This window comes from Colobus angolensis, unplaced genomic scaffold, assembly GCF_000951035.1.
Source record: "Colobus angolensis palliatus isolate OR3802 unplaced genomic scaffold, Cang.pa_1.0 Scaffold103, whole genome shotgun sequence".
NCBI lineage: Eukaryota > Metazoa > Chordata > Mammalia > Primates > Cercopithecidae > Colobus > Colobus angolensis.
The window spans coordinates 5760981-5770819 of record NW_012111253.1 but is presented as its reverse complement, the minus strand read 5'-3'; positions in this window follow the sequence as shown (position 1 = coordinate 5770819).

The window sequence follows — 9839 nt, the reverse complement described above, 5'->3', positions numbered from 1 at the left end:
GGTTCAAGCAATTCTCCTGCCTCAGCCTCCCAAGTAGCTGGGATTACAGTCATGCACCACCACGCCCGGCTCATTTTGTATTTTTTTTTAGTAGAGACGGGGTTTCTCCATGTTGGTCAGGCTAGTCCCAAACTCCCGACCTCAGGTGATCTGCCCACCTCGGCCTCCCAAAGTGCTGGAATTACAGGCATGAGCCACTGTGCCTGGCCTCAATTTGTTTTTATAATTATGCGAAAATATTTTTATGTCTCTCGAGCAAGGTGTGTTCAGAAAAGTGCATCCTTGTCCCCTCCACTCTGTTCCCTCTCTGTCTCAAAGACTAAGGGAACAATTTTTAATTAACTAATTAATTAATTTATTTTTGAGACAGAGTCTCAGTCTGTTGCCCAAGCTGGAGTGCTGTGGTGTGGTCTTGGCTCACTGCAGCCTCCAACTCCCAGATTTAAGCAATCCTCTTGCCTCAGACTCCTGCGTAGCTGGGATTACAGGTGTGTGCCACTTTGCCCAGCTAATTTTTCTATTTTTAGTAGAGATGGGGTTTTGCTCTGCTGGCCAGGCTGGTCTTGAACTCCTGGCCACAGGTGATCCGCCTGCCTCAGCCTACCAAGCTGCTGGGATTACAGGCATGAGCCACTACGCCCAGCCTGATTTTTTAAAATTAGTTTTTGTTTCTCCTTTTCGTTGTTTTTTTATCCCCAGAGGACATGACTCCAGCACATACCATCCTTACTGACTTAATGTTCTCCAATGTACAGCCCAGGCACATCAGGCACGGAAACCAACATCAAGTCCAAGCTCTTCAAAATTGTGTGTGTGCTCCCACACCAAAGCCATGGCACAGCAAAGTTCAGCTGCGGATGACCTCGCACCACAGACTTGCTCACAGGGAAATTTCCCTTGTTGAAAGATACAATTATTGGCTGAGTTAAAGTTCCTCTTTTCAGTATATATATCAGGTAACGATTTCAGATGTGTGATTTCCTCTTTTCAGTATATATCAGCTAATGATTTCAGGCTTAATCAATACCTTAGGAAACCTAACATTTCCAATGTTTTTCATTAGGATAGTTCATACGTAAAGTTTAAAATTTCCCACAAATATTATATTTCTTTTATAACCCTTAGTCACCATATCAGTTAGGATTAGGTTCCACGGCACAGAAACCCAAATTATAGTGGCTTAAACATGACAGTTTTTTTTTTCCTGTGAAAGGAGTCCAGGGCTGGACGTCCAGTGGTGACATAGCAGCTCTACATACATTAGGACCCAGGTTCTTTCTTTCTGCTCCCCTATAGGGCATGGCTCGCATCATCAAGGTTGCTTTATAGCCCACGATGACTGCTGCGACTGACATTTTATACCACATCCTAGGCTGTAGGCAGGAGAAGGGGCAAGGACAGAAGGTGAAATCACTCACATTAATCAGTTCCTTTTCCAAAGCTTTCTCAGACGACTCAGGCAATGACTTTTGCTTTCACTTTATTAGCCACCAATATCTGCAGGGCAAGCTGGAAAAGTATTGTTTTAAAGCTGGACACATTGCCACCCTCAACAATATAATGTTTCCATTAGTAATAAAGAAGGGTTTCAAGACCAGCCTGGCCAACATGGCAAAACCTTGTCTCTACAAAAAATACAAAAATTAGCCAGGCGTGGTGGCTTGCACCTGTGGTCCTAGCTACTTGAGAGGCTGAGGTGGGAGGATCACTTGAGCCTGGGAGGTCAAGGCTGCAGTGAGCTGTGATTGTGCCACTGCACTCCAGCCTGGGTGACACCATGAGACCCTGTCTAACAACAACAACAACAAAAAGGGCAGGCAACTAGTAGCAATCTGTGCCACAATCTATACATTTCAATAATCATAATTTTGTGAATTGCTTGTAGCACACACTGAGCACTGTTAACAGAGGTCATCCTGAGGGATAAGGATGGAGGATCCTCAATAGGGTCCCCTCACAGCAGAAAGCTCTCCATAGCAATTTGTCCAAGACTATTCTGGATGCTTCCTAGTTTCTGCTACCTTGTTTCTTTGCCAACACTGTGGTCTCACTGCCTCTTACACACCAGTTCTCTTGCCTGGTGATATGGTTATGCTGTGTGTCCCATCCAAATCTCATGTTGAACTGTAATCCCCAATGTTGGGGGAGGGACCTTGTGTGAGGTGATTGGATCATGGGGGTGGATTTCCCACTTGCTGTTCTGTGATAGTGAGTGAGTTCTCATGAGATCTGGTTGTTTAAAAGTGTGCAGCACGTCCCCCTTCGCCCTCTCTCTTCTGCCACCATGTGAAAACATGCTTGCTTCCCTTCACCCTTCTGCCATGATTGTAAGTTCCCTGAGGCCTTCCAGCCATGCTTCCTGTACAGGCTGCAGAACTGTGAGTCAGTTAAACCTCTTTTCTTCATAGATTACCCAGTCTCAGGTAGTTCTTTATAACAGTGTGAGAATGGATTAATACACCTGGATTTGGTCACTCACACACTGATGCCTCAGTCTGTTTCCACCATAGGCTCCTAATTGTACCCACTCAGCCTGGTAACTTACCTGTGTCCCCTCATGTCCACCCTTAACCCCTATCCTATTGATACGGTTTGGACTTTGAATCTGTGTCCCCATCCAAATCTCATGTCAAATTGTAATCCTCAGTGTTGGAAGTAGAGCCTTGTGGGAGGTGATTGGATCATGGGGATGGATTCTTCATGAATGGTTTGGCACCATCCCTTTGATGCTGTTCTTATGATAGAGTTCTCATGAGATCTGGTTGTCTAAAAGTGTGTGGCACTCCCTCACTCTCTCTCTTCCTCCAGCTCTGGCCATGTGAGATGTCCCCTTTTGCCTTCTGTCATGACTGTAAGTTTCCTGAGGCCTTCCCAGAAACAGAAGTTGCTATGCTTCCTGTACAGCCCGCAGAACCATGAGTCAATTAAACCTCTTGTCTTTATAAATTACTCAACCTCAGATATTTTTTTATAGCAGTGCGAGAACAGACTAATACAGAAAATTGGTACCAAGGAGTGGGGCATTGCTATAAAGATATCTGAAAATGTGGAAGCAGCTTTGGAATTGGGTAAGTGGCAGAAGTTGGAAGAGTGTGGAAGGCTCAGAAGAAGACAGGAAGATAAGGGAAAGTTTAACAAGTTCCTAGAGACTTGTTAAATTGTTGTGACCAAAATGCTGATAGTGATATGGACAATGAAGTCTAGACTACGGAGGTCTCAGATGGAGATGAGGAACTTATTTGGAACTGGAGCAAAGGTCACATTTGTTATGCATTAGTAAAGAGGTTGGCTGCTTTGTGCCCCTGTTTTAGGGATCTGTGGAACTTTGAACTTGAAAGTGATGATTTAGGGTTATCAGGCAGAAAAAATTTCTAAGCAGCAAAGCATTCAAGATGTGGCCTGGCTATTTCTAACAACTGTGCTCTTAAGCATAAGCCAAGAAATGACCTGAAACTGGAACATATATCTAAAAGGGAAGCAGAGTGTAAAAGTTTGGAAAATTTGCAGTGTGGCCACGCAGTAGAAAAGAAAAACCCATTTTCTGGGGAGGAATTCAAGGCAGCTGCAGAAATTTGCATAAGTAAAGAGGAGCCAAGTGCTAATATCCAAGATAATGGGGAAAAGGCCTCCAAGGTATTTCAGAGACCTTCCTGGCAGCCCCTTCCATCACAGGCCCAGAGGCCGAGGAGGGAAGGATGGTTTCATGGGCCAGGCCCAGGACCCTGCCACCCTGTGCAACCTTGGGACACTGCTCCCTGTACCCCAACCACTCCAGATCCAGCCTTGGCTCAAAGGGGCCCAGGTACAGCTTGGACCACTGCTTCAGAGGGTGCAAACTGTAAGCCTTGATGGCTTCTACATGGTGTTAAGCCTGCAGATGCCCAGAGTGCAAGAGTTGAGGTTTGGGAGCCTCTGCCTAGATTTCAGAGGATGTCTGAAACACCTGGATGTCCAGACAGAAGCCTGCTGCAGGGGCAGAGCCCTCATGGAGAACGTCTACTAGGGCAGTGCTGAGGAGAAATGTGGGGTTGGAGCCTCTTAACAAAGTCCCCACTGGGACACTTCGTAGTAGAGCTGTAAGAGGAGGGACACCATCCTCCAGACCCCAGAATGGTAGATCCACTGGCAGCTTGCACCATGCACCTGGAAAAGTCGTAGGTACTCAATGCCAGCCCATGAGAGCAGCTGTGGGGGCTGAACCCTGGAAAGCCACAGGGGCAGAGCTGCCCAAGGATTTGGGAGCCCACCCCTTGCATAAGTGTGCCCTGGATGTGAGGTATGGAGTCAAAGGAGATTATTTGAAGTGTTAAGATTTAACAGCTGCCCTGCTGGGTTTCAGACTTGTGTGGGGCCTGTAGTCCCTTTCTTTTGGCCAATTTAACCATTTTAGAATGGGAGTATTTACCCAAGGCCTATACCCCCATTGTATCTTGGAAGTAATTAACTTGTTTTTTATTCTATAGGCTCATAGCAGAAAGGAATTTCTTGGTCTCAGATGAGACTTTGGGCTGTAGGCTTTTGAGTTAATGCTGGAATAAGTTAAGACTTTTGGGAACTGTTGAGAAGGCATAATTGGATTTTTCCATGTGAGAGGGTCATAAGATTTGGGAGGGGCCAGGGGCAGAATAATGTGGTTTTGAATCTGTGTCCCTATCCAAATCTCATGTTGAATTGTAATCCCCAATGTTGGAGGTGGGGCCTGGTGGAAGGTGATTGGATCACGGGGATGGATTCTTCATGAATGGTTTAGCACCATCCCTTTGGTGCTGTTCTCATGATAGAGTTCTTATGAGATCTGGTTGTTTAAAGGTGTGTGGCACCTCCCTCATTCTCTCCCTTCCTCCTGCTCTGGCCGTGTGAGACCTTTGCCTTCCACCATAATTATAAGTTTCTTGAGTCCTTCCCAGAAGCAGAAGCTGCTATGCTTCCCGTACAGCCTGCGGAACCATGAGCCAATTAAGCCTCTTTTCTTTATAAATTACCCAGTCTCAGGTATTTCTTTATAGCAATGTGTGAATGAACTAATACACAGGTTTTCAACTTTACCATTCCCAGCTTGTCCCTGATCTCCTGAAAGGGTCTAGCCTTCCGTAGGCAATAAATTCCAGTTCTAATGGTTGACAGTTGCCCCAAATGTTGTTGAATTTTTATTTATTTATTTATTTCTAGAGAAAGGGATTTGCTCTGTCACCCAGACTGGAAGGCAGTGGTATGATCACAGTTCACTTAAGCCTTGAACTCCTGGGCCCAAGAGATCTGCCTGCCTTACCCTCCTGATTAGCTAGGACTACAGGCACATGCCACCACACCCAGCTACTTTTTAAAATCTTTTGTGGAGACAGAGTCTCTCTATTTTCCCAAGCTGGTTTCAAACTCCTAGCCTCAACCTAGCTGCAAGCAATTCTCCCACCTCAGCCTCCCGAGTTGCTGAGATTACAGTCATGGGCCATCTCGCCTGGCTAGGTAGGATTAGAATTGTTAACACATACCCTCATGGGAAACAACTTTAACAACTAGAGTATAGTGTTTATATACAGCTCCTTTCGTCTCTGGTCTTACAGTATCCACTCATTTCCAAAGTTACATAGGTCAGCACCTTTCCTCCCTACCCCCTTCAGTGAAATGATTTCATACATTCGTAATGCAGCTAGATTCTTTTGTCATATTCTGTATTCCATCTTGTGATCACCTGACCTTCTAAATGACTTTTTAAAAATTGCATACATTGTCACTCTTTGTGCTATAAAGTTCTATAGATTTTTAAATAACGCACAATGTCATCTATCCCCCATTATAACATCATACAGAATATTTTCACTGCCCTCAAATTCCCCTGTGCTTCACTTTTCAACCCTCCCCCTTCCTGGCCCCCTGGCAACCACTGATCTGTTTGTTATCTCTAGTTTTGCCTTTTACAGAATGTCATAATAAATGGAATCGTACAGTATGTAGCTTTTTCAAACTGGCTGCTTCCACTTAGCAGCAGGCATTTAAGATTCACCCACGTTTTTGCATGGCTTGATAGCAAATTTCTTTTTATCATTGAATAATGTTCACTGTATGGATGTACCACAGTTGGTTTATATATTTACCTATCAAAAGACCTCCTGGTTGTTTCCAGTTCTTGGTGATTATGAATAAAGCTGCTATAAACATTGTGCTTGTGTGTTGCGTGTTGTGTCTCCTTTTGTGATTTTAGCAGCTGTTGACTCTCATTGCCTAGATCAATTAATTCATAGAGTGTTGCAAAATGATTACAATCTAATTCTATCATTTTATTTCATTTATTAGTTGTGCAGGTTTTTGTGTGGACATGACTTTCAAATTAGTTGGTTAAATACCTAGGAGCACAATTGCTGGATCGTATGGTAAAACTATGTTTAGCTTTGTAAGAAAGACCAAATGGTCTTTCAAAGTGGCTGTGCCATTTTTGCATCCCCATCAGCAATGAGTGAGAATTACTGTTGTTCCTCATTCTCAACAGCAATTGGTATTGTCAGTTTTCTTTGGATTTTAGGATTCTAATAGGTGTGTATTGGTATCTGATTGTTGTTAAATAGTCTTCGGTAGACCACACAGTTTCTCCCACTCTGACATTTTATGCTGCCGTCTCCTTGGGGACTTATATCCAGGCTTTTTGGCATCATTTATTTAATAATGTCTTCACCTTCTCCAGATTTCCTGGTGGAAGGAGAGCTGGCTGCAACCTTTGATACAGTTTTAAGTGCACTGTGAATTGCTGATAAGGATCCTACAGCATTTATCTGTAATGAAATGGGGTCTCCGAAGCTAGGACTTCCTCACTCGCAGCTCTCAAACAGCACAGTGTTGAAGGCTGAAGCTTTGCTGGCAGTTGGCTGGCATAAGCTATAATGCCCAAATAACTAAACTACTCCAGGAACTCAAATGTGGTACACTCAAAACAACTTCTGAGCCCTTTCCCATCCATTTTTGCCGGGAATTCAAAACTCTGTCCTGGCACAAACTGATGGTACAATTCAGGTTTTACCCACCCACATGTAGCTGGGCAAATTCCTGGCCCTTAGGTAACCTCTGGGGGCTCACCAGTTCCCTCATCATCCTTCTCTCTGACCAGCTGTTCATGTCCAGTTAGCAGTCCTGGGTGACTCATATGACTACAGTTCATCCCAGAGGCCCCAACTGAACTCTATTTTTATTATAAAACACAGAAAAGCATACAAAACGAATGTACAGAATAGTACATTATTATAAAGCCACACCTTCATAACTAACATCCAGGTCAAGAAGCAGTACTTTGCCAGCCACCCCAGAAGCCCCTCCATGGCCACTATCCTAATTTTTATAGCAATCATTTCCTTATTCTTCTCTACAGCTTTACCACCCAAGTGTGTATCCTTAGACATTCTAGTTGTGCCATGCTCATTAAAAAGTTTGATTTGTCTTTTTTTTGACAGGGTCTGGCTCTGTTGCCCAGGCTGGAGTGCAGTGGCGCTCTGCCTCCCAGGCTCAAGCCATCCTCCCACCTCAGCCTCCCCAGTCAAGTAGCTGGGACTACAGGTGCATACCACCACACCTGGCTAATTTTTTTTTTTTTTTGTAGAGACGGGTTTTGCCATGTTGTCAAGGCTGGTCTCAAACCTTGGCCTTCCAAAGTGCTGGGATTACTGGCATGAACCACTGTGCCTGGCCTTGATTCATCTTTTAAATCTCTTTTGATCTACAGTTTTTCCTCTATGACTTTTTTTTTTTTTTCCCCTTTGAGACAGGGTCTCCCTCTGTTGCCCAGGCTGGAGTACAGTGGCTCGATCTCAGCTCACTGCAACCTCCGCCTCCCTGGTTCAAGTGATTCTTCTGTCTCAGCCTCCCAAGTAGCTGGGACTACAGGTGCATGCCACCACACCTGGCTAATTTTTGTATTTTTAGTAGAGACAGGCTTTCACCATATTCGTCAGGCTGGTCTCGAACTCCTGACCTCAGGTGATCCACTAGCCTCAGCCTCCCAAAGTGCTGGGATTACAGGTGTGAGCCACCACGCCCGGCCCTCTATGACCCTTTCTTTTCTTTATTCTCTACTTGTTGAAGAATAAGACAATTTGACCTAAAGTTTCCTAAAATCTGCATTTTGCTGATGACACACTCATAGTGCATTTCAACATGTATTCTCTTCCCTGCCCTTCTTGCAAATTGTCAGTTGGATCCAGAGGTTTAATTAGACTGAATTTCTATCTTTTTTGCAAGACTATAAGTGGTGCTGAGTTCTGAGACATGTAACGTCTGGTTGTGTCTCCTTTTGTGATTTTAGCAGCTGTTGATTCTCATTGCCAAGATCAATTACTTCATAGAGTGTTGCAAAATGATTACAATCTAGTTCTATCATTTTATTTCATTTATTAGTTGGGATAATTGAATAATTTTATAAAGAGATGCTTCCCCAATCTATTATTTGGTTCCCTAGTGGCACAGTTTCTAAAGGAAAAGCAGGATATATGTTTCATTTTTTCCCCTTTTTTATCTGTTTTCAGATGATGAATTGGTCCCCTGGCATCCTTCAAGGTGGCCAGTTTTTAAATGTCATCATGAATTTAAACATTTAAACATACTTTATAGGTTTTAATTTGCTGCATTTCATTGTGGCAAAATATATATAACAAAATTTACCATTTGAACCATTTTTAAGTATACAGTTTTATGGCATTAAGTATCTACTGCATTTTAATACTTATTGAAGCTCTGTTTCATTTTTAAAAATCTGTTCTGTTTTTTAAAATCTTTAAATATTTCCTAGCTTAGAATCTTTTGAATGAAATTAGGAGAACCTCATTCCCACATTTGCTTTCCTCTTATGTCCTTACTTCCCAATCAGTACAAGCAAACATGAGCCAAAGTGAGAAGTGAAACACCCCACCTCCCAGATGCTGTCTGCAGTGTCACAAGTTATGACTCACGTTTAGCCCAGAGATTGTTGCCAGAGTTAGCAGAAGAAAGACAGGCTTTTGAAGTGTGCCAGGGCTGAGGTTTTAAAATTAATACAGTTTAAACGTTAATGATGTTTAAATCAGAGCCAGATTACTTCTGTTCTGCTCATGGGCTTTATTAAAATTCACCCCTGGATTTTTCATTTATAAAGATATTTGAGTTTCAAATATTTTAACTTTTCTTTTCATTGGAAAATATGTTGATGGAGAGCTTTCCCTTTGAACTTTAACCCAGACTTTGGCAGCTGAGGAGACAGCTGCAGAAAACTTGCACAATACAGTTGAATGGACAAGTTGTCCTGACGTTTACTCATTTCTCTCCTTTTGAGTTAGTTGGTTCCCTATTTTTATTTTCCCTCATCTTCATTCTGGGCTTACCCACTCAGTTGGACAAACAGTTGGGAATCCAGCCGACAAGTATACACGGAAGCATTACAAGCTTCTTTTCTAAGGTCTACGAGACAAATTTTCGTAAAGCAATCAAAGCCTACATATAAATAAATTTCAGCAAAGTAGGAACAATATCCACAAGAGCCAATATATGGCTGTTTTGGATATAAGGAAGCCCTGTATTGGGCTCCATTCCAGAGTGCTTTAAAAAGTAGGATACACCCAAGTATCCCAGTGCTAGGACACCACTATCTTAACAAGTACTGAGGAGGTAGAGGAAAGCTTACTTAGAGTAACAATGACAAGAGATTGATGGCCATGTCAAATGAAATGGTATTTTCAAGCCTATCTACTGAAAATGAAAAGTAAATAAATAATAATTAATTTATTCATTGACAACTCTTTCTTTCTTTCTTTCTTTCTTTCTTTCTTTCTTTCTTTCTTTCTTTCTTTCTTTCTTTCTTTCTTTCTTTCTTTCTTTCTTTCTTTCTT